We start from the raw sequence: 26,627 nt of genomic DNA, 5'->3' as shown, positions 1-26,627 counted from the left end.
TAGCTCCCAAGAGCATAAAAGCCAGGCCTTCTTAATGCATAAGCCCAGAATGGGCACACTGCCAATGTTGCCACAAAGCAAGTTCCAGGCCCAGCCCAGATTCAGGAGAGGGGACTATACAAGTTGAATTACAAGTGTAATAGAATGTCATATTCTCTTTGGTCCAAACTGCACATTCTCCCCACCACACCTCTGCAATGCTTTGCTAATAGGACCTTAAATGCTTTCCCTCTGTTTTTTTCCTCCCCCCCCCCCCCCACCTCTTCTTCTTCATCTATTGATATCTTACCCATCCTTCTGGGTCTAGCTCAGCCGTGGGCAAACTATTGCCCGCTGGCCGGATCCGGCCCGTTTGAAATGAATAAAACTAAAAAAAAAAAAAAAAAAAAAAAGACCGTACCCTTTTATGTAATGATGTTTACTTTGAATTTATATTAGTTCACACAAACACTCCATCCATGCTTTTGTTCCGGCCCTCCGGTCCAGTTTAAGAACCCATTGTGGCCCTCAAGTCAAAAAGTTTGCCCACCCCTGGCTAGCTCAAAGGTCCTTCTGTGACTATAGCCTTGATACTTCCCCCTTACCTCATACTGGAAATAAACACTCCTTTATTAGTACTCTAAGTATGCAGTACTCTCATTGCATTATGTCTATATTTCATATCATCCCTGGCATAGTGTTTTACACACACACACACATACATACACACACACACACACGGAACTGTTTCTACCTTTCTAGATTCTAAGCTGCTTATCTAAAATTAGGTAGTCAGTAACTCTTTAAAAATAAACGGATTCTCTCTGTCTTTTAAATGACAACTCTAAATATTTACATAATTTTTCACTAATATAGAGATAGAAGGTGAGATGCTTAAAACTGTTGGAGAAAAAAAGTTGACATAGAGCTTAGCATAAAACAACAATTTCCCTTTACATCTTTAGAAACTCATTTTATATAGTTATTTTTATATATGGGGTCTTTGTTTTGTGTTTTTCCCAAAGAGTATATAGTTAACTTCTTAATAAGGTGATTTCCTCTTAACTGACATGAAGAAGTTTAATGTCTTACCTTAGAAAAATATACACTTCAACCAGCATATATTTTATGGAAATGATTGAAGAACCATTAGTCTTTATACAATAATAATATCAGTCAAATATATAAGCACATTTGAAATTGAGCAAAAAAAAGGGGGAATAAAGAGAAATAACTCATGGACACGGACAGCAGTGTGGTGATTGCCAGGGGGAGGTGAGTGGGGAGAGGTGGATGGGGGTATAGGGAGGTAAATGGTGATGGACTGAGCCTGGACTTGTGGTAGTGAACACACAATCGAGTGTACAGCTGATATGTTGTAGAATTGTGCACCTGAAACTATAATTTTGTTAACCAGTGTCACCCCAATACATTTAATAAAAAGGGGAAAAACTGTATTTTCCCCCTGCACTAGCTTTGTACATTGGTAGTCTGAAATTGGGATTTGTGGGCTCCTCGGTGGCTCATGCCTTTCAGAAGGAAGTTCAGTGAACCTTCTGAAATTGCATGCGGAAATGTGTATTCATGTTCATATCTACATTTTTCTGGGGAGACAGTCCAGTGCTCTCAACAGATTTTTAAAGCTTAAGAACCCCAATTATGTATCTATTATAAATCTTCATACACTATTCTTATTAATAAAAAATAAGATATTTTTCTCTTTCATGTGTGACCAATTTCTCCTGGAGAAATTGGAGCTTTACATAAACCCTTCAATCTGTCTTTCAACTTTGTATTTTACTTCTAGGTAATACTAACATTATGTTACAACCTCCTACTGGAGACTCTCTGTCCTCTCTCTGGGAACTTCACCAACTAAACTTTCTTAAAACTGGGGGACTTGCTTCTCCACATGTGATCCCTGGACCAGCAGCATGAGCATCACCTGGCCATTTGTTAGAAACACAGAATCTAGGGACTCAGAAGTACAGACCTGCTAAATTAGAATCTGCATTTTAAACAAGATTCTTAAGCACATCTATATATATAAAAGCCTAAGTGATCTTTACGACTGGATGACCGCCCTGTAGCTACGATGTGCACTGACCACTAGGGGGAAGATGCTCAATGCAGGAGCTGCCCCCTGGCAGTCAGTGCACTCCCACAGCCAACCTCCCATGGCCAGCCAACCTCCCACGGTCCCTTCCCCAGCCAACCAGACCCCATCAGCCCCAATCAGGACTGGGTGAGATGGCCCCAATCGGCCCTGATCACCGGCCAGGCCGAGGGACCCACCCGTGCACGAATTCATGCACCAGGCCTCTAGTTAAAGTATAAGAAGCCCAGGACCATTGCAACTAATACCTCATTTCCTGTTTTTTCACCTTTTAGGATTTGTGTTTTAAATTCTCTACACTATTAACAATTATTATTGGATTTCTGTTTTAATATCACATTACAGTTTTGATTAAATCTTCTCTTAACTTCAGGATTTGCAAAGGTAAGGGATGGGGAATTGGGTCAACTAATTGGTCTGATTATTAAATAATACCATCATTCAAAACATATGTATAGTTTCTGTAATTCCAACAGAATTTTATGGTACCCACAGCCTCTACTCTTTGTTTTAATGCCTGTTCTTTTTCCTCTGTGTTCAAAAACATTTAGAGGGAGAGGCTGAAAAATCAATTATTATAAATGAAATAACTTTAACAAAAAGTGAAAATGCAATGATTATGCTAAATTACATTGAAAAAATTGGGTTACTCTCTGAAAAACTCCAAAGGCAGAGTTTTGCTGTCCCAATTTCTCATAATAGATCCAATTAACTGAAGTACGAAGTTAAGTATATATCTTTTCTGTTGTATAGTGAGTTACCAAACTATCTTTTTCTCCAACATTTGACTTTCATGTCTAAGAGTTTAAGGAATGTATGGCTTGGTGCATTTGATGTGGCACAGTTCCACATGTGAGGGATGGTGATTTGAATAGTATGATAGAAGTACGTGCCAAGAATAATTGGCTTCTGTATTGCAGAACAGCTCAAATACTATGTGTATCACAGCATGTAATTTGGGTGTACAAGATGCCTGTAGTTCAAAGTGCTTTACTCCTCTGCAGTGGCAAGTTGAGCATCCTGTTGGCTGGCTCCTGTGTTTGCATTAAACAGCCTGGGTGCAGTTAAAAAGAAAGCACACATCTAGTAAGTGCATTCTCATAATCCTTCAAATGAGATAGACCTTAACTCCGGGATCCTTTCCCTCCCTGCCTGCCACCCTCCCTCTATCCCTCCCTTCAATTCTTCCTTCCTTTTACCAAGCATGATGCAAAGCAGTTCTTTCCCTGCTTACTTTGACTTTTTGGTCAACTTTCTTGAACAGTGTTTCTTGCTATTATTAAGAATTACCTGAGGCTTCGCTACGACATCCAGAGTCCTAGGCTACTACGCTTCGAATCTGATTTAGTAAGCTTGGGAAGGAATAAAAGGACTTACATTGAGCAGCTCAAGTGATTCTTATAATCAGGCTAGTTTGAGAAACACTAAAGTTCTCACATGTTAAGGCTTTGGAGTAAGATAACCCCATTTATAAATACTTGTTGTGTGACTTTGGGTAAATTCCCTAAACTTTCTGAGCCCTGGTTTTTATGTGTAAAAGAGAGATATACTAGCTCACTGTATTGCTATAATTGCTGTATTGCATTTCTGAGGGTCTATGGTTTGTCAGGAATTTGAACATACATTATCCAATTTATTATCATGATAAAGCCTATGTGTAGTAGATATTATATAACAGATATATAAACTGAGGCTCAGGGATAATTTTACATTTAGTAAGTGGCAGATTCAAATGTAGTATTAGAGGCCCAGTCTAGTACTTCTACTCTATACGACAACCTTTGCCCTTCACCATTGAGTCTGTTTTTAAATAATATCTACACCCCTGCCTACATACACATATACAGGGTGTCCCAAAAAATGTATAAACACACTTTGAATAATTATAAAAGGAGTGTTCATTAAAATACACTTAATTTTCTTAATAGCTATCAGCTGTTAAAGTGTGTATACATTTTAATGTATCCCCCAAAAAATGTATGCACACATTAACAGCTGATATCTCAATTGATGTTTCTTTTTTTGTTTTTTCAGATTTAACCCACTGGAATTAATAATTATTCAAAGTGTGTATATATTTTTTGGGACATCCTGTATATACAAATAACTATAAAAGTACACCATAAACTTGAGTTAATTTTGAGTAATTCAAATCATTTCAATGATCTATTTAATGAAAAAATACTTACACAGATAGTGGTTCTCAAACTCAGATACATTAGGGATCAGGTGGCTAATATCAGAGGATAGGCTGGCCAGCTGTAAGACAGTAAGGACTCATAGGGACTATGGCAAACTGGAGGGAACAGCTCATCTGAAGGAAGCAGTTTCTGCTTAGCTCCAGGCTCTTGTTGAAGTGCCAGGATGTGGGTTTCCTGTTGTCAAGTCTTAGCTTTTTTAAGACAGGAAGAAATCCAAGATTTTATGGAAATTTCTCAATTTTTAAACTATGTGTGTGGCCCAAACAAACCACATCTGTAGACCACATCTGGCCAAAAGACTGCCAGTTTGCAATCTTGACCTAATCGCCCTTAATTCTCCACTTCACTTGACCTGGTAAATAGTCCATTTAAATGGCTTAGGTATGTAGTGGATCCCTCTGGTCAGTGACTTCACAATATACTCAAATTTCAGGAACTAACCTTTAGTTTCCCAGGCTCAGAAATTTGATTTTCTCAGAACACAGTTAGATTGGGTGCCGTTACTGATGCTCAAAACTCAAGAAGTCAATGCAAAAGTGAGCGTGCCAATTAAGTAATGTATAATGAGAAGTATGTTTCCAAGAACTAGGATGCCATATTGGTCTCATCAGTTGATTCTTTCCTTGTAACTCAGCCATCTCAGAAGGAAACTCCTAAGCAGGAGTTGCTTTTGTGCATATGGAGTCAGAACCTAGGAGATGAGGGACTTTAAGAAGTGTTCTTCTGCACTGGGTCTTAGAATCTCCCTCTCTTTATGATAGCCTTGCCACTGGCTTAAAATATTAGGACAGTGCCACTTTCTCAGATATGCCAATTACATGCTAAGTGTCTCCTTTAGTACTAGAGGAGAGGTCCTCAAATATATGCCCAGAGATTTTATTGAAACAGAGATTGCAGGACCTTATATCCCAAGGATTCTGATTCAGTACTTCTGGGACCTGATTATTTTGCATTTCTAACAAGTTCTCAAGTGATGTTGATGCTGATGGACTGCTAGATGGGGACCCCCCTTTGAGAACCACCTTGCTCCCAATTCATCTTCACCCACCACTATTGTCTGTGTTTCTGCTTTGATATACTAATATAGCAATATCCTCATTCTGGGTTTTTGAACCTGGATGTTTGGACAATTTTTAAGTAGTCCATTATTACATTCATTTAATTAAAAATATTTGATTGATTAATCAAAATCAAGATGCCATTGATTGTAGGACACATATATTTGAGAGTCATTACACATGTGGGAAAATATGTACTTTTTTAGAGTCACTGAAATTTAGTCAGTTAAGCCTTAGTTTTGTGTAATCTTTCCTGGATTATGTTATATAAAAATCAACTGGGTGCCTACATTTAAAGAAAGGATTGTTATTGTATCTTCTTTAAATAAACACAAGAATTTTAAGACTCCCTTTCCCAGTTCTTAGTGGAGAAGACACTGCTGCCACAGTGATCTATGGCTGACTTTGTAATCTAATTGAAGCCTATTTTTATTGTATTTGTCCTCAAACTCAAATATGACCCTGCAGTGCCAGATCCTCACTTATGGAATGAATCTCTTTTTGTCTTATTGGATTGGTAGGGCCTGCACCTTTTTTTTTATAGCTGATTATCAGACTCACTATTTCCTTGGCCACGCAGGAAAGGACAGTTAGGACAAGTGTTACTCAGCTGTCCTAATCCTACCTTGTCTGATGGTCATATATTACTATTCTTAAGAAAAAAGAACTTGGAAAATAATTACTCTGTTCATCTCAATAAGCATCTTTATGAATATGTAAAAGGATGATTGGAGAGGCACAAATTCTAAATCTATGCTCACCACTTCTAGTCTGTTATAGGAAAACCTCCTTGGGGTTCATTTATTTATTATTTTGGGGGAAAATCACTAAGTACAGTCCCTTAGTAATGTAAATATAAGGCCTGTTGGCATCTCTTTCCCTAGAGAAAGTGTGTGACAAGGTCTCCACCTTTTCATTAAAAGTTGCCCCTACTTTTGGTAAAATTTGAGGAGAGAGTAGACCAAATTATCTAAGAATTTTGGGAATCTAATAGGAGAAAAGAAATTGAACCTCAATTTCCTCTCTGCAATTACAAATAAAGGAAACCCATTAGAATGGATCAGGGTAGGGCCACATAGACTGCTGACAGGAGAGAATGCTGATACAACAGGCCCTAGAGGGGTTAGCACATCGGGAGGGAAAAGGAAGCCTGCTTTGCCTGCTCAAAGCCTGGGCCTAAGATTGTTGATTGAGGGCTGGCTTTTGTCTCGGTGAGCCGGGGAGATGAAATCAAAGAGCTGCAATCTTGAAGTCCGAGGTCTGGTCATCCTAGAATTACATAGAGACCTAAACCAGCAGAACATAAGATTTCTCAGGACCTGTGGTCAACTGTGATACCACATGGCAATGGTGGAATCCTTTATGCTAATCAGCCACCCTCTCTACCTGAAGTTTAGAAGCAAGATTCTACTTTAGACTAAATAATCCCTGAGATTCTTGGGCACTTTGAATGAGGAGGAGTTTTCAAGAAGGGAAAGACTGGATTTTCTACTGAAAGAGCAGCTCAAGGCTCCAGTGATTCACTGGAAAAACAAAAGAAGTGGGACAATCTATACATCTAAGTATTATGCTAGCCTCTGTAGATAAAGTACCAAATTCTACAAGATGATTCACAGGTAGATTCTCAAAATTATTTAAGTCTAGTTAAGGAAAGTGACATTTATTCATTCAGCAAACTATTTAGTAGCATCTGTGTGTCAGAACCTGAGATCCACAGTGACGTGAAATAAAATAAACACAGTTCTACACTCATGGAGTTTTCTAAATTTAATAGAATAGGTGTGATAATGCAAGTACTTGTAAACATGTGCTCAAATTTGTTGTCCAAGCTTCCCTGTCTTCTAGAACATGCTAGATATGCATAGCATAGTTTTACACATAGTAATTAACATTTCTTAGAGGCCTCTCCATAAATGAAAGAAGTCGGGGCATTTCAGAAAGAAGGGACAATATATGTACAATCATAGACATATAGAAAAAGAGGTGACTGTTTCTGAGTAGCTTATAGTATATAGGGTACAAAAAGTTAGAATGGCAAGGAGTAAGACTTGTTGTTAATGTAGGTTAGGATCACCTCCTAAAATGTTTTGTTTATATCTATAGACAGTGGTGCACGCCCGACTATGTATAAGTGTGGCTTGCTGTGTTCTGTATTTTTGAGAAATCATTAGGTGAGTTAGTTGGGGCAGGTGACAAAGTAGGGCTAAGAGAAGAGGATCAATGGAAGCAGGGAGGGAGACCAGTTTAAGAGAGTATTCAAATGTTCTAAGCATGACTTTGTAAAAGAAAAATTGGCATCTTACCATATGCTGAGTGTTATGGAAAATGAAGAAGGTATAGACCATGATCTCAAAGAGCTTAAGACGTAAAATAAGTAAAACATGAAAGCAGGAACCCAATAATAATAACTTTGAAGAAAGCATACAATATATGAGTTACCATCATGGACTGTGACTGGTTGAGAATATGGCTGGGAGGAGAGTGTGAGGATGTGACGATCATAGTCCAAAAAGAGATAAGAGGATAAGAGTAATGGCTTAAAAAAAAAAAGCCTCAAACATTCGAACCTCCTTTGTATAATGGTGGACTCTATTTTCAGAATGTCAATTTCAGTAGACACCATAATAATGTGTTTGTTTGTGTGCTTAACAAGCCACCACCGTAAAAGACCTAGAGTCCCTCATAAAGTTCAAGTACCAATTTCTCTTCATGTGTGTGGAACATTCTGCTTTTCTACAAACAGCAATATCATCACATTGTCCAACACAGCTCTCATTTTCTTGGTAATTTAGTGCCATATAAAACATGTATGTCACTTGTGGTAAGTATGGTGAATCTCACTTTGTAACCAAAGAGGGTAGATGTTACAGCTTGTGAGCAGTATGACCATAAAGCCTGAAGTGTGAGTCACGGGGTCTGACCCAGGTAGTAAGATGTGTTATTATTCATGTTGGTTAGCTGAGTTTCCTGGGCTAACCTCATTGGAGTTTGCTTTGTCAGTAAAAGACTGGATCTTTACTGATAGATCAGAGGTCTGAACTCTGCTCCCAGTTCTCTGGCTAATTGGTTCTATAGTTTGGGGAAAACCTTTTCATCTTTCTGCTCTAAGTTTCTCTAACTGCTAGGGATGACTAAATGCCCTCAACACATTTGTTTAGTTAGTGACCAATATAATTAAGTTTACTAAATGGATCTGAATTATACTGGGTGGTACCTATCTAGCCAAAAGACTGCATTTCTCCACCTCCTGTAAAGATCGGTGTAGCTAATGAAATGTACGCAGAGGGAGCTTCGACCTACACGCACTCCCTTTTACCCTGCTATTCAGTGGCCATCTTGCTACCTGAATGGCCTTGAGAATGCAAAGCATATGTAAATGATCGTGGAGAGAAAGATAATAGGAGCCTAGGTCTCCAGTGAAAACAGTGTCATTATTCCACTCATGGCCTATCTCTGGATTTTTCTTAATATGAGACAAAAATAAACCTCTTATTGAAGCCACTACTAGCTGCCTAATTCAATTTCTAACCAATGTATTGGCATCAGATTGTCTTTGTATATCTTCTAAACAGAATTCATGAAATTTCTAAAATTAATTATTGAATTTATGAATAATATGTGAAGAATTGCCAATGTTTTGTTAGAAATTGGGAGAATTGAGGGAAGTTTATTAATCAGGGACACCACAGAATCTTAAAAATATTGGAAATTGTTGGGTGTTTGGGGATCTAAAAGCACTTTTGATCTTAGTAGCAAAGTTCACATTTTATACGAGGATGGAAACCTCTCTTATGTCAGTACACCTGTGCTTTGATCTCCTTGTCTGTCATTGCAATGTGATTATGAGGATTACTGGGTCGTTCTTTGCCTAAGTTGTTTTTTTTTTTACTTAATTTTCTGGGAGAGGAAGGGGATCATTAAAGGATAGCATTAAAAGAAGAGACACAAGGGCTTGTAATTGACCTTCCTTGAATGTAGTCCCATCTGGAAGATTTTATCGGTAAACATTTATCAGTGTATTTGGCTTTTAAGCAGATTCTTCTCCTCTTGTCTATAAAACAAACAGGCAAAAGCTAAAAAGGAACCATGTGAGTGCTCCTGGGTGGTTTTATGCATGCTCAGTGGAAAGAACAATTACATTTAAGAAAAACGTTTTCTTCTAAGATAATTTTGATTATTTTTTTTGCAGTTTTGCTTCAATGAGTCTCTTTTTCAGATTTGCAGGTTATGGTGTTCTTCAGTGATTATGCTTTGTTGTGATGTGATTTGTTTGCATGTGTGTTTTGAGTGGAGATAATAGGAGTGGAGGTAGTGAAACCTACTGAGCAGGGACTTCAAAAATGTGTTACAGCTCTATCGGTGTGTTAAGCCCAGCACCAGTCTGAAATTTCATAGTGTACTTTTCTAGAGTGCAGGAACTATTTTTAGGAAAGCAAACGTTGCTGAGGTTAAATAAAAGTACTAACAGGACACATTACTAGTCAACATATATCACTCCGGCGGTCTTACAAATGTGTGTTCTTGGCTATCAGAAGATCTGTTTCATTTGCACACATCTAAATGTTTTCCTGTTAGGGTTGGTTTTGCTTGTTGACTTGCATGTGTCAATAATTACTACCCTTGTCATTTGTCAGTTCCATATCTACTTTCAAAAAGAGAAAGTTTCTTTTTGAAATTTATTTTTAAGTTTTACCTTCCATTTACTAAAATATTTCTCTTCACTGATGGGCAACTCCGTTTCTCCTATTAACTTGAGATTACTCCTCAGTCAAATTAAAGGGCAAAATTTGACATTGTGGAATATAATAGTGAAGAGTATTACACACCCTTAACCAGCTGTTATCCACTTGTTTTCCCACTCGGTAAAATGCACAATTTAGTTCCTCATCCTTACTTTCTCCATCCCCTCCCATTCAGCAGTTTCCTCTATAGGAGCCCCTACCACTAACTCCCACACACATTGCCCATCTCCATCTTGAATAAAAACACTAGATGTTTTTCCCCCCTTGGTTTCTTCCACAGTAACCAGCACAGTGCTTTGTACATGGTAAACAATTGAAAAATATTTCTGAAATGAGCAAAGAATGTTTGAGGGAAATAGAAAGCAATCTATCCTCATCGGAATGCATTGAGCCTACTCAAAAGTTTAGTCTGAATTGTTTCAGTTTCAGGAAACTCTCCTTATTTTAAGTAATAATCCTATATAATAAAAGGCTAATATGCAAATCGGCTGAAAGGTGGTATGACCGCTCGCTATCACGTGCACTGACCACCAGGGGGCAGACGCTTAACACAGGAGCTGCACCCTGGTGGTCAGTGCACTCTCACAGGGGGAGCACCACTCAGCCAGAAGCCAGGCTCACGACTGGCAAGTGCAGTGGAGGTGACGGGAGCCTCTCCCACCTCCATGGCAGCACTAAGGAGCAGCGAGCAGGCGGGCGGTAAGGAGTTAGGGTTCCTGGACCGTGAGAGGGTGCAGGCCAGGCTGAGGGGGACCCTGCCACCCCCAGTGCACAAAGTTCGTGCACCAGGACTCTAGTGTTTATTATAATTATTTATACTTATTAATCTATTCATATCAGTTTTAGCCAATTATAAAAATTGGCTTGGAGAATTCGAGAGAAACAAAACCCAGAATGTTATAAACAGTTCAGCATAATTTATATATAGTGAACAAAATATCTTTTTTTTCCCCAGTAGTTGAAGTAATGCTAGGAGAACTCGAGAATAGGCTTGACGTGATATCAGAAGGAAGCAGTTACCCAAGTTTACTGACTGCTAATCGGGTAGCTAGAAATAATGAGAGGGTACAATAGAAATGTTCAAAGAAAGTTTTCTTGGCACACATTACTATTTAATTATCTTATTTCTGAAAGAACTATAGCTCCACTGTTACCTAAGTTTATCCTTTAGCCATTTAATATAGTAATATCCCCAGTATAAGAGAGGGGAGCCAATTACTGTGATAACCTGGATCCTTTGTAAAAGAATACTGAAATACCAAGAAGTGCTTTTCCTCCCCCTGCCTCCCCGCTCTTCCTTGGTGTATTTATTTATTTTTTTGTTCCATTCCATTTAGGTAAGAATAAAAAAAAATACCATATTATGAGATTGTTAATGAAATGTTTCTATTGTAGTTCAATAAGCATACATTTTTTTAAAATAAATACTTCTCCACTTTGTCATACACAATAGTTGAATGCTGGGTCATTAGTTAATAGCAAAAGGTCACTCTTAGTTATGTTTTCAGTGACTTGCAAAATTGGATGTACATATATAAGCAAGTCCAAGCAAAACTGACTTCAGAATGAGTATTTGGCTTTCATTTCTTGCTGCATACTGCCCACTGAACTGTCTCTTCAGAGGTGTAGCTGTAAGAAAAAAATAGTACATGCTTTCGGATGTACAAAATCTGGCAGACTTCACTACTGTACTCAGCCTCTTGATACCATGACTTAATGATGTGAGCAAAACAGAAATCATTGTCTCAGGAGCTTCAAACTCTGGGAGGAGTTGTAAGAGTACCACTTATTTATTCCTGTGTCTCTACATTTAGTTTCAAAGTTGAGGATAGAATCTAGCTGTTAAGATTTCCTCTTCAGGAACCTTTCCTATATACTACTCAGGCTCCAACAGTACATCATTTGAACCCTCTGTTACCTCGGACATGGATTAATTGCAATTGAATTCTAGGTTACAAATGTATTTGCTCAACATTTTGCAGGCAGCATTCCATTGTTTTATAACATTGATGACATTCTGATATCTGCTCAAAACCTATGTTTCTTTGTAAAAATTTGTGAACTCTTCATCACCGACGTTTCTACATTTCATGATCAATTGTTTTGGTCTGGGTCTTGGGCACACTCCAGATATCTGGGTCCTTTAATTCTGGTATTTTTTTCTTTATTAAGCCTTCAGTAATATTACTTCCTCCATTTTCTCTCCTGCTCTTCCTGAGGTTCCTGATAGTTGAAAGTTGGACCTCCTAGATCAGATCCTTTCATTTCCTCACTCCCCACTCCCCCCATTTTTGTCTTTTTTGTTGTTTTATTCTACCTTCTAGATTTCTTCAAATTTATTTTCCAACCTTTCTATTAGAATTTTCACTTGGGCCATATATATTTTCTAATTTCAATACTCTCTTGTTCTCGGGTTATTTTTTTAATAGTAACTATTCTCATGTTCAGAATATGTTATCTTTCTAGGGGTACAAATGATAGTTCCTTGGAGGTTTTCCTTTGTCTTTCTGTTTCCTGTGGATTTCTTTATTCAGTTTATATGGTCTGCTTATTCTAGTCTCTCTTCTTTATTCTGGAGAATTTCCTCAAGAGATTGTCCATTCTTTCTTAAAAGTGAGACACACACATAGTCAATGACAATACCAATGATGACAACAATAAATACACTAACAAGCCCTAGCCAATTTGGCTCAGTGGATAGAGCATCAGCCCATGGACTGAAGGGTGTGGGTTCGATTCTGGTCAAGGGCACATACCTTGGCTACAGGCTTGATCCCTGGTCCTGGTCAGGGCACATGCAGGAGACAACCAATTGATGTGTCTCTCTCACATCGATGTTTCTCTGTCTATGTCTCTCTCTCTCTCTCTCTCTAAATATCACTGGGGAAAAAATATCCTCAGGTGGGGATTACCAAAACATAAAGATAAATAAATACACCATCAAAGTTCTGTGAACATGGGTAGACTTGTCAACTAACTGTAGGGTTTCACTATAGCATTATTGGTGGTTCAGTTGATTTATTCTCTGGCAAGTTCTCCAATGCCATTATGAGAAGATTTTCCAATTCCTTCCTGGAAGATATCCACTGAGGGGCATATATCTGCTAGTATTTGGGGAGCATGGCCTATAACAAGGTTGGGGGTATTACTAGAAACTCTTCAGTTAAGCATCTTTTTTCAGCCTTGGGCCTCACTTTGTTTGCCACAGTGCCTGATGTCCTTAGTTTGAAGTGTCTCTAGTTTATTTTCTTTAGAAAAGAAAGATTCAGTCTCCAGCATAAGAGGGAAATCGTTCATTGGGATCCAAAGTCTCCATATAATCTTTTTTCTTTTTTTTTTTTTTTTACAAAGTTTCCATATAATCTTAATGTACTTCCAGCCTTTCACTAAAATCCTTCCTTCCTTAGTTATGCTGCCTCTTCAGCAGAAAGTCTTTCTGGGTTTGGCAGAACACATTAGTTCACTTTCTCTTGGAATTTGCTCTCTGTAATCATTTTCTCCATTGTGCTAAGGCAGTTTATAACCCTCCATCCACTTTCTGATTTCTAAAAATCAATTGAAATTTCTCCTTCCCTGTTATCTATTCCTTTGTGGACTTGTGTGTTTTTATTCCTTTAATTTCATGTTGGAGAGGTTTCAGAAAGAGAAAGAGAAATAAGCATGTATGGTTTCACAGTTGAAGAGGAAGGTGGCCTGGAAGAGCACTTGGAGTAGAAAAAAAAGATGGGACAAAACAAATTGGGTAAAAGATCAGCAAGATTCTAGAAGGTGCTAATGATGGTAAGAGCTAATATTTAGAGGGTAGTCATTATGTGCTTGGAGCTTTGCAAAGTTCTTTACATGGGATATTTATTTTTGTCCTTGTAAGAGCACCAGGAAGTAGGTACTGAGGAAAAGAGAGGTAATATGACTTGTCTAAGTTAGTGATTGGTAGAGTTGGAACTTAAATCCAGACCTAACTTCAGAGACCATCCTCTCAGCCACCAAACTATCGGCCTCCTATAAATTTCTTAAAGAGGGACTTTAGTGTCTGCCATGATGAAGTAGCCACTTGAGCTAAAGCTGACCTTAAAGAGGGATTTTAAATGAAAGTATATATTTAAAAATCATTTTATGTGTCTGTGATTTAGGAGGCTTTAACCAAAACTATTAATTGGCCTATTTAATAATGTCATAAGGAATTTAAAATTCTTTCAGGTTTGAAGAGTATTAAGAGAATCTACTTCATATGACTAGATGCCTAGACTTAGGTACTCATCCTATATAATAAAAGCGTAGTATGCAAATTGTCCCCTCGACTGGGAGCTGTCTAGGAGTTCAACCAGAGGGTGTGGCAGGGCCAGGGAAAGGGAGGGTGTATACCCGGCCTGCAGCTGCTAGGGATCCTACCAGTGCATGAATTTTGTGTACTGGGCCTCTAGTCATTATATAATTCTACAGAATTCTCTTCTACCATTTCATAATATAAATGTACCCTTTGTAACTATGGTTTAAATTATATCCAGAAAGATGGATGTTGTGCCTATACAACACCAAACATCTGGAAGAAAAGAATTCCCAGCCAAAGCTTATTAAAAAGAGATTCATAAGCAAAGTATGCTTTTGAATTATGAAAACAGATTCATGTCCAACATCTTGAAAGACTCTCACATGTATGTTTATGTTTCAAACATGGCTTAGCGATCATTAAAAGTAAAATTCAATTACGTGTGCTCTGTTGTCTTTGCCATCAATTTCAATTAAACCAGACATGCTTGGCAGTTTCAAAGAGAAAAGTCTTCAGTTCTTTCCCTTGCTAACATTTTACTGTTGGGACTTTGTGATTTTTCTCAATAAGGGCATATTATTAAGAAGACTCTTTATGTTAAACCTCTAAATTATTCACCAGGTGATCTTCATCAGCACTTATATAGATAAAATAGAAGTAAAAGATTCAACATAATTTTTTTAGACTGTAAAATTTTTGTGAACTTCCAAGAAGCCACAAGTGCTCAGGTTTTTTATGTATGTTTTTAAATATACTTTATTTTTAGAGCACTTTTAGGTCGACAGTAGAATTGAGCAAAAGGTAGAGACTTCCCAAATGCCCCCTCCCCACATACATGTATATTCTCCCCATTATCAACATACCCTACCAAAGTGATAATATTTGTTACAATTGATGAACCTACATTGACACATCATTTCCACTCAAAGTCCATAGTTTACATTAGGGCTCACTCTCAGATTTAGAGAAATGTGTAACGACATGTATCTACCATTAGGGTATCATATACAGTATTTTCAGGGCCCTAAAATAATTCTGTGCTGCACCTATTATTCTTTCCTTTCCTCCACTCAACCCTTGGCAACCACTGATCTTTTTACTGTCTCCAAGGTTTTACTTTATCCAGAATGTCATATAATTGGAATCAAAGAGTATGTAGCCTTTTTTAATTGGCTTCATTTATTTAGTAATGTGCATTTAAGGTTCCTTCACGTCCTTTCATGGCTTGATAGCTCATTTGTTTTTAGCACAGAATACTATTCCATTGCCTTGATGTACCACAGTTTATCTGTTAACCTACTGAAGGACAATCTAGTGCTTCAAAGTTTTGGCAATTCTAAATAAAGCTGCTGTAAACATCCTCTGCAGGTTTTGTGTGGAACATGAGTTTTCAACTCTTTGAGGTAAATACCAAGTAATGCCACTGCTAGATCTTGTGGGAAGAGTATGTTTAGTTTGTAAGAAACTGCCACACTGGCTTTCAAAGTGGCCGAACCATTTTGCTTTGCATTGACTGAGAGTTCTTGTTGTATCTCCGCCTCATGACTATTATAGAGTCCTGTTACGTAAAGGAACCACAATTCATTCCTCCAGTCTTCTCCTATGATGAAGTGGGGCAGCTTCCATTTGGAAATATTATGAATAAAGATATGATGTTATAATGTGTCTTGGTGCATATAAGCATGCATTTCTGCGGGGGGAATATAACAAAGAATGGAATCCTGGAACTTTTCTAGGTAAGGGGAAAGTATTTGGTAACGTGTATGAAAAGTACACGAGAATTTCTGAGTCCACATCCTAACCAAAAAAACATGGTACTATCAGACTTTCCATTTTTTTTCTAAATATGGAAGCTCTATAATGGGATCATTGTATTTTCTTGATTACTAATGAGGGTGAGCACTCTTTCATGTGTTTAGTAGATTTTTGAATGTTTTGTTATTGTACTTCTTCATGAAAAGTATTTTATAAAAGGCCTTTTTGAGCACCTTTAAGGGAACCAAAGGCCACATAAGTTAAAATATTTGCTACAACAAGTCAATGAGAAAGACTGATAAGAATCTGTAACACTCAATGGACTGACCTTTCTGAGAACCTGTAAAATGTAGAATGCAAATATTAATTTAGATTCAGTGTCACAGTTGTTGTTTCCTATCCTGTAACTTTTTGCATCCCTGCCAACCATTTTTATAATTTGAGACTGCCTTTGATATCTTTCTCCTCATTGTTACTCTCATGTATAAAAGAGGTGATGGTAGTGTTTCCCATGCAGTATGTCTGTGTATGGTTTAGCCTTTAAAGAGCTCAACGAACTTAATAGATATGGACTTACCAATCTGCAGAGCATCTTTTTGAAATGGAGAGGAGGCAAGTGCATCAACAGGTTCCTCATCACTGGAGGAGACAGATCATCCCAGAGGGAGATAGCTACTTCTGTTTTGGCACAGAGTATAATTTTTATTAAAAAAATTTTAATGTTGACACTATTGCAGATGTCCCCCATTTCCCCCACCTTTGCCCACCTTCACCCACCCCCGCCTCCCCCTTCCTTTGCCTGATGGCTACTTCCTTACTGACCTGGAACCAAGCTAGGCACAGAACTCAGATTTTCTAACTCCTAGGCTAATGCCAGATGCACTAGAGATGCTGTCAACTGTTCTAGGCATAAAACATGAGCTGTGTTCATTGTGTGATTGCTAATAACTACTCACTGAAATATGAAAAAGAAAGATATGTCATGAAATGGTTTATGCTCTTTAAAATGGTTCTGATAATTTTTAACAATTTGTATTCTTACAGTTTTACTCCTTCCTGAAACCTTTTTAACTCAGCTTATTCTGTAATTCTTAATGCTCTTAAGCTGATCAGAAAATAATTATATTACTGTCAAATGTCCAGGCTCTCTTGCTTCCCACTCTCCCCCTGAGGTTTAGCAATAATGCATGCAGCTTAACATGATTAGTAGGAGTCTGAACATTCAGTGCCCATGCCTCACCTTGTCTCTACCTTCACATGGACCTTCTGAAAGACTCTCCTTTTCAGACTCTTAAAAGTAATAATGTATTGTAAAGAAAAAGTCTTGAATTCATAACACTTTTTAGTTTATAAAAGACTACTCCTCCTCACAGGTTGTTAAGGATGCAAGAACAATGAAACTCAAGATAAAATGACACCCTTAAATTCATTCCATTATTATATGGCAAACTTAACAACCTAGTTTTGTAACAATCATTCCAGTGCTCCTTCTGTGGGAAGCATAATATAATTGTAAAAAGTACAAACTGTGTTTGAATTTCAGCTTCACATGAAACAGCTGAGTTACCTTGGACAAGTTACAGAAGCTCTCTGGGCCTCAGTTTCCCCAGCCATAAAATGAATATAATAAAAGTTATTGTGAGGATTCAGTGAATTAATACATATAAAAGGGCTCAAAACTGAGCTTATCCAATATAAATGCTTAATAAATCTTAGCTCTGTTATTTTTCTTTTTAGTATCAGAAAGCGATAACATGTTTATCCAGAAATAATGAGATAGAATTGCCAGAACCAAAAGTGATTTTGTAATTATACCTTTCAGCCTAGATCAATTGCTTTAATTTCTTCATTTTTAAATATAGAAATAAATAATCCCTAAAAATAATCTCTAAATATTGTAAAACTAACATATTATGCTGATTAAAACTCAATGAAAATTAGTCTATTTATCTTGATGGAATAAGTATTGCCCTGAGAATTAAGCTGAAAACGTGGAATCAAACATCATGTCCTGTTTCTTTTCTGAACTCATAATTCTGCCCCCGCCCCCCAGTCCACTTAGCACATTTATGACAGAAAAGCTATAAATTGCTTAAAGTCTAGCACATGGGGTTCCCACACAGCAGGATCCTCTGAGAGAAGTATGCATTAATAGTCACCTCTAAAGGCAAAATTAGGCTATCCAACAAATATATATTGAGCCTCTACAATGGTCTAAGAACTGTGAGGAGCAGAGAAGATATTATGGTGAATCCCTGCTATTCTTTTGAAGAAAAGACCTACATAACTAAACTATTAGAGAGAGAGAAGAGAATGACACAAAAATGAAGTGCTCTGTAGGGGTCAGTACAATGTCTTATGCATCTTTGTGTTCACTCAAACTGACAGATAAATGGTTACCAGTGAATGAATGAATGAATTAATTAATTTCAAAGAAGAAGGAAAGGTAAATGTTCATGGAAGTCATTGATCTCTTTAACAAACACGTATTAAGTGCCAAAGAATTATACTACGCTTGAAAACTAGAAAAAGGGTTAAGACAAACCTAAATTTCAATGACTGGACAGCTAAGGGCATTAAACAGAAAGATAAATAGTCAATTACATCACAGCATGCTGTTGGTGCACACATACCATTCCAAAAGTAGAAAAGAGGGGAAAAAATCAGATATTCTCCCAGTGATGAAAATCCCAGAGCTGGGGCTTTGAGGATGAGAAGTTAGCTAGGACAGGAAAGGTATATATGGTTAAAGGTCAATGTTGAAGCAAATATTGCAGTGTGGAAGGCACAAGAGAGCCCCAAACAGGTTGCAGTATGTGGCACAGTGGTGATCAGTAAAGAATGAGAAAGATGATTAAAGAGAAGCAACCTATCCTAAACTGCTAAGAAGACTTGAATGTCATGCTAGGAAATGGATTTTTTTAAGCTCGGGAGTGATTTTATTCAATGGGAGAAATATCAGCCTTAAGTCTTGATCATGTTGTTTAATTTTGACACAATTTAAAGTTGCATATTTAAAGCAGTCTTTATAAGTTTTTTGTGTTTTTATTTAAAAAATAATTGAATATAAACATTTTCTGGATCGTGTGCCTGAATTTTTGCCTTTGTGTTTATTAATACATGAATTATTGCATTAACCTCACATAATTACCTAAAGAAAAGTATGTAACTTTTGCTGCAAAGTTTCTCATATGAACACTGTATGCCTCTGAGGGTTGTGAAAGTGTTTTTGGAAATCTGTGACTTCTCAAACTTGAGAAATGTTGATGTGGAGATAGAATTGGAGTGAGTGGGAGAAAGATGGGCACCAGGAAAACCAGTTCAGAGCCTACTGCAATAATTACATGAGAACCAAAGAGAGCATGAACTAAAGAAATTTGGAAGAGAGGGGAAAATTCAATGGCTATTCATGGAGAAAAACAAGTGAAACTTGGAGATCGGGCTTGAGAGAGGCGGGACTCAATGATCATGCTTGGAATTCTGGCTACAGTGAGGAGGTGAGTGACAGTGGCATCTCAGTAAGAGAGCAAAACTAGTAGGCAGAGTAAGTATCGGTGTTAAAAATGTGGAGTTTGAGGTGTCTGCGCACATTCAGGTGGGTATCTGAATGAGGAAGAGCAATCTAAGCTGGAGTTTTCAGAACATAGGAGGTAGACATTTCAATTTTGGAGGTAAATTTACTCACAGGGACAATGAGTGAGGTGAGGGGGGGAAGCATAGAAAAAGAAGAATCCAACAAAGGAATTGAAAAATTTTCTGCCAACTGAAGAGTAGGCAGAAAATCAGGAGAGTGGTGATCTCCAATCTGAGGAAGGAGAGAATTCCAAAAAGGACTCGGGATTTCGGGAAGAACTTTGTGGAGAACGTATTAGTTGAAATGGGTGTGGAAAGACAAAGGGAGCTGTGAGGGCACAAAGGAAGAAGTATGGATTCTGGGTTTCAGAAAGATTTTAAGAAGTCTCACAGACAGAGATACAAAATGAATACCAAAGGATTGGGTGGAGTAGGCAATACTGCATAGGGCTGAAAGGTGGGCTCTGAAACCAAACTCCTTAGCTTCAGATCCTGGCTCCCCACTATTAGCTATGTGATCCTCAGCAAGTTATGTAACCTTCTAAGCCTGTTTTCTCAGGTGCAAAATGGGAACAATAATAGCACATTTCTCATTGTCTATTTTTTACTCTCTTGTGTACAACCCTTGAAGGATGGTTTTATATATACAACACTAGAGGCCCAGTGCACAAAACTTGTGCACTTGGAGTGGTGGGGGGGCAGGGGGGAGGTTTCCCTCAGCCCAGCATGTGCCCTCTCGCAGTCCAGGAGCCCTCGGGGGATGTCTGACTGACATGGAGGAGGGAGAGGCTCCCACCACCGCCACTGCACTTGCCAGCCATGAGTCTGGCTTCTGGCTGAGTGGCGCTCCCCCTGTGAGTGCACACTGACCACAGGGGGCAGCTCCTGCATTGAGTGTCTTCCCCCTGGTGGTCAGTGTGCATCATAGCAACTGGTCGTTCCACTGTACGGTCAATTTGCATATTAGCCTTTTATTATATAGGATTGTTTTTGGCCACCTCTGAATATTTTATTCTTTGTCCTTCTACCATCCCAATCCCCATGTATAGTTTAACTGTTATGGATATTTTATTTTAATAAACTGAAGTTTTAAATCATTTATATAGTCTATATACTAGTATAAGTATATTGAAAATACAAAATATACTTTATAAATCCTTAGCAAGTTTTTCTACCCCTATATTTTATTTTAGTCCTTAATAGACTTATATTACATGTTTAAACCTTTAATAAATATGGAATTTATTTTAATAATAATTATGGGCTCTGATATTCTTTATCTAGATTTCCTACATTTTCAGAACAATATTTACTGAATAATCCATAGTTTCCTTATTGGCTTGAGATGTCACTTCTACATTTTACTAAATTTAAGGATGGTTGGTTCTGTTTTTAATCTTTATAGCCTGTTGCTGTACAAAAGTACCATGTTATAACTATTATAGATTTAAAAAATACATTTTAGTATTTGAAAAAACATGTGCCCTCGTAATTAATCTTATTTTTCAAATTTTTATCAGTTATTCTTACTTTGTTTTTCTAATTTGTAAATATTAATTTAAGATTATGAAAATTAATTTTATAATCAATTTTTGAAGTCCTCACAAAAAATTCCAGTAGTATTTTGATTAAAATAGCATTATGTTTCTAATTAAGTAGTTTACAAGTACTACACAACTACTTTATGAAACCCCTATAAACCATCTACAAAATTCTTAGATCTTAAATTAAGTATTTGCAATCAAAAAAAGATTTGAAGAAACCAATAGCACAAACAACAACAAAAAAACTAATGGATGGGCAAAACAAGTGTATTTTTCTGAAGAATATTTATTTTCAGTAGAAACAGAGATGATAAAAAGTATAGAAAAAACTCTTACAATATTAAATTTTCAGAGAGAATAAGGCCAAGAGTACATTAATTATGATTAGGTTTCTGTGAAATAGGAGCAGGATACTGAAAAAAAAATTGGAAGATTGAAGAAAAGACTGAACACTAGTGAATACTGAATTTGTCGAGAAAATCTCCTGAAATGTAGAGCACAAAGATAAGGATATAAAATACGATGAAAAAGTAAAGAGACATGAAGAGAGTGATGTCAGTAGGGGAGTGAGAAGGGACAGGAAAAAATAATTTAACAATAAATTACTTCACCTGAAGAATGATTCAAGTTCTTGATTGAAAAGGTTCACCCACTGCCCAACAGGGGTAAAAAATACATACTGTTTACATGCTGATGAAATTTCAGAATTCAAAAGATAAAAAAATTGATCCTAAGAGCTTCTAGAAAACAAAAAGGGATCTTTCAAAGGTCACATGGGACAGTTCTAAGGAAGATTACTTAGAACCCAAAATTGATAGTCAAACTATCAACAAACTAAAGATTTATTTAAACATATAAAGGCTCAAGTTCACAGAGTTTACCCCCTATAGATGCTACATAATGAAAATAAAATTATTTGAAGATATCAAAGAAAGTACTAAGATGCAAGTACTGGAACTAACCCAGGTGTTTTATGAAAATGAATTCCAGGATAATAACAGACCTAGAAAACAGGCAGCCTAAATTAGAGTCTTCACAGGATTCTAAGAAAGTAGATATCATAATTAGACTTGCATAATTAAAAATATTTCAATAATGTAGGGAAAAATAATTGAAAAAATGTTTTACATTAATTTATCTTTAAAATATTGTTTTCCCATCCAGGAAATTAAATATATTTATATTTTTTCTAATTTTTAAAAAAATATCCTTCAGTGAAGTTACACAGTATTATTTGTACAAGACTTTTACACATTCATATTTTTACATTTATTTCTAGGTACTTTATATGTGTTATGATTATTATAAATGGGATACTTTCTCCATTTTTCTCATTGGTTATTGCTGGTATATAAAATATCTATAGGGTATATGTTTTTTATAATGCTCTATCTTCCTTATACATTTTGTTGATTCTCCTGAAATTTTAGTTATAGAATTTTCATCTGCAAATATAATTTTGCTCCCTTCTTTTATTTATACTTCATATTTGGTTTTCTTATATAGTTGCTTAGGTTAGAATTTCCTGAGCTGCATTAACTATGGAGATAGTGGGCAGCTTTGTTTTGTTTTTTATTTTCTTTGTTGTTAATTATAGATGTTGAATGAAAGCTATTTAGTAGCATGATAAGGACCCATACTTCTATTCTAATTGTACTAGGCGTCCTATTTTACTATCAACTCTTTAATAAGTATGATGGGTTACAGTACAGATATGGTTGAGGGATTGGGGAAAAAATTGTGGAATCAATTGTATACTATAGGATGCCATTATAGAATAAATATGATTTTTTTTTAAATATATTTTATTGATTTTTTACAGAGAGGAAGGGAGAGAGATAGAGAGTTAGAAACATCGATGAGAGAGAAACATCGATCAGCTGCCTCCTGCACATCTCCTACTGGGGATGTGCCCGCAACCCAGGTACATGCCCTTGACCGGAATCGAACCTGGGACCCTTGAGTCCGCAGGCCGACGCTCTATCCACTGAGCCAAACCAGTTTTGGCTAGAATAAATATGATTTTGAAGAAAATATATAGAAAACTGTTTTATAATTCAACCATCCAGTGATAACTGTATAACTGTATGGACAAAGGTAAAAGAAATACATATAGGAGGTTTGAACTTAAGAGGTGGCAAATCTACTTTCCTTATCTGATTTCTTCTTGCCCATAAGATTCAGAATATTTGATAGCAATACAATTTAAAGTCCATTTTGATATTGAGTAAAATTTATACAAAACTGCTCAAAACAGACCAGTTTTTCTGCTGCTCATCATGTATGCTTATAAAAAGCAAAACTGAACAGCAGGAAGTTCTTACTCCTAGAGATAAGACAGCATTCAACTTTCTTTTCTGAAATGGAGAACATTAGTAATCTATATATATGCTCTCATTTCTCTTAACAGTTTTGTACTTTCTATAAAATATTGCTTACATGATTTTTAAAATTTTTCAAATAGATAAATGAGTTTTCATCCTATGGATGACCTGGCCTCATTTCAAAGCATAAATTCTGGATATAGTCAAACTTTATGCTTTTTCCTCATTGTTCTATAGACAATAAATTTTTAATAAAAACAATCAATAATTTGAATATTAATGTTTACGTAAAGTCAATCTGTTCCTCTTTTATTAGAAAGGTAGAACACACAAACTTCTTGGGATGTTGATGAAGAATTTTATTATTCTTCTCCTCACAATGGCCAATATTATCAAACCATGATTTTATTTTTAAGATTTTTACCTAAAGAATTATATTTGAGCCGAAACCGGTTTGGCTCAGTGGATAGAGCGTCGGCCTGCGGACTGAAGGGTCCCAGGTTCGATTCCGGTCAAGGGCATGTACCTGGGTTGCGGGCACATACCCGGCGGGAGATGTGCAGGAGGCAGCTGATCGATGTCTCTCTCATCGATGTTTCTAACTCTCTATCTCTCTCCATTCCTCTCTGTAAAAATCAATAAAATATATTTTTAAAAAAAAGAATTATATTTGAAATAAGATTGTGAGTTTATGTACTACCTCCTTCATATTAATAGTGAAGATCTTGAATTACAGTGACCTTCATGTATATCATATAAGATTACATAGAAGATTGGGGAAGCTTCACATTTCCTATTTGTGAATCTGACTTTCATGCCTGTCAAGATTGGAACATATTCAAGTTTGTTTTCAATTAACTTCAAAGAAGATCAAAACCAAGGAGCATCTGTATAATTGCTCTCACAGGGTAGCTGTTTGGGGCCCCTGTTTTGCCCTGCAGCCCTTTTCCTAAGGAGAAAACTACATTTTTTCAGCTAAATACTTGCTTCCACTGTATTTTTGTTTTGTTTTGTTTTACAACTTTAAGTAGTGAGTGGCAAGAAGCAATGTGAAGATGTTGTGAGATGGAGAGATACACTCAGTCACCATCTGGTGAGCATTCTGGAGAATGGAGACAAATACCACACAATAAAGAAGTGAAGTCATTTTGCAGGAAGTTTGGCTTTGAAGATTAATTAAGGACTGAGAGCAGGACATATTATCTTGGTCAGTTCAGCATAATTCTTGTGGGTTTTAGTAAATTGCAGATGATTTACCCTGGAAGGGCTGTAGAGATCAAGTTTAGAAATAAGGAAACTGAGGCGCACAGCGCTCCAGTGGCATTTCCACAACATTTATTTGAGCCACGTGTCAGAATCCACATTCCAAATGTGCAACTGCTGCTTACGGAATTTGCAGTGACACATTCTGAGATCATGCAGGAAATGCACCAGAATCAAGCACTAGGAATTAGGTCAGTAGCTTGAGACAATGCCGTCTCCTAGGCAGTCTTATGCTTCCCTGACCCGACTGGGACTTGGAAAAAGCAAAACGTGTGTGTGCATATGATTGTAGCATTCCTTTTCTATTTAGCATGTTTCAGCTGAGCTTTAAGCTATACAGATAAAAGCCACAGCCTACGTTAGCCAATACTTGTTAGTGTTGCTTCTTTATAGAAATGAATTTTTTTCTTGGTATTTCAAGCTCTTTAGGGTATCAGATCAATGAGATGAGACCCAGTTATGCTGTAAAAATGGAATGCAGGCATATGTGTGTAGAAATGTATTAGAAAAAATATCAATTTTTATAGTAATGAGCATTGGGTTGTAGAATTATATGTGCTTTTTCTTCATTTCCTTAACTTTTTCTGTATTTCCTAAGATAACTACCATGAGATTTTTTAAATATATAGTTTTATTACATTAGTAATAGATAACTACTTTCATGTCATAAAATACTTAAAGCATTAAGAATATGTAAAACTTCTTCCTGCTCCTTTAGATTTGTTCTCCTTGCAAGTAACCACTTAGCAAAGGATACAACTTGGTGTATATCTTTTCTGAATTTTAACTGGATATTCATATATTAGAATTACAGGAAAATTTTTATCTAAAGTGATATACTACACATGTTATTCTGTGACTGACTTTTGTATATAATATGTTTTGGAGATTATGTTATTCAGCACATATACATCTATACCAATTTTCTTAGACTGCAGCATAGTATGTATTTCAAAGTTTATATTTTATTGTTTTCCTATTTATGACTTTTCTACATTACGAACTAGTGCAGTGAACATGGAACTGCATGCTTGTTTATGTATTCCACTGATTTTTAGATCCGTGGATTAGTTATAAAGAGGTAAAGAAAGACAACAAGCAGGGAGATGGACATAGAGAAGAAGAGTTTAAAGGAGGTAGAATCCGATGATTCTGGAGGACAGAATGTTCATCCTCTATGTCTCATCCCACCTCACAAAAAACTCAGATGCTCGTTCAGGCCCAGCCTGCGTGGCTCAATGGTTGAGGATTGACCTATGAACCTAGAGGTCATGGTTTGATTCTTAATCAGGGCACATGCCTGGGTTGCGAGTTTGAGCCCCAGTGTGGGGCATGCAGTAAGTAGCCTATCAATGAGTCTCTCTCATCATTGATGTTTCTATCTCTCTCTCCCTCTCCTTTCCTCTCTGAAATCAATAAAAATATTTTTTTTTAAAGAGAAAAGATTGAAAAAAAAAAAAAGATGTGCATTCAGGAAATAGCAACTCCACTGTAAAGTAGAAATTTTTAAAGGAATTCAGGGGCTCCTAAGAAAAAGTTTGGGTAAAAACCCACATACCAATACGGTTTTTGCCTTTGTGTGTCGGGGGAGAAAGAAAGACTCCTCTGATCTACAGCCAGAAGGTTGCTCAATTAGGGGAGGGAAGGGCGGGGCAGCTGCCTGATGGGTGTGAAGGACAGGCTCTTGTCCTGGAGTTGCCTGTCCTAGCCCTGCGGCAGTCCTCTCGAACAGCTGACTGATCTACCTGCACCTAGCCCTCAAGTGTATTTGAGAAAAGAAAAATGTTGGGAACTCTTGCCAAATC

The 26,627-nt window shown here is 36.9% G+C and overlaps 1 protein-coding gene and 1 pseudogene across 9 annotated transcripts in view; both read left to right on the top strand.

Annotated features, from left to right (window-relative positions):
• PDE4D (phosphodiesterase 4D) overlaps window positions 1–26,627 on the top strand; it is a 1,237,087-nt gene that overhangs the window by 1,132,322 nt on the left and 78,138 nt on the right. The gene's annotated exons all lie outside the window — the stretch shown is intronic.
• LOC139008370 (beclin-2-like) overlaps window positions 1,217–26,627 on the top strand; it is a 32,030-nt pseudogene continuing 6,619 nt past the window's right edge.

This window comes from Myotis yumanensis, unplaced genomic scaffold (assembly GCF_028538775.1).
Source record: "Myotis yumanensis isolate MYYU_CA2020_CCGP unplaced genomic scaffold, mMyoYum1.0.hap1 SCAF_4, whole genome shotgun sequence".
NCBI lineage: Eukaryota > Metazoa > Chordata > Mammalia > Chiroptera > Vespertilionidae > Myotis > Myotis yumanensis.
The sequence above is the reverse complement of the archived record's forward strand: the minus strand, read 5'-3'. Positions and strand labels throughout refer to the sequence as shown.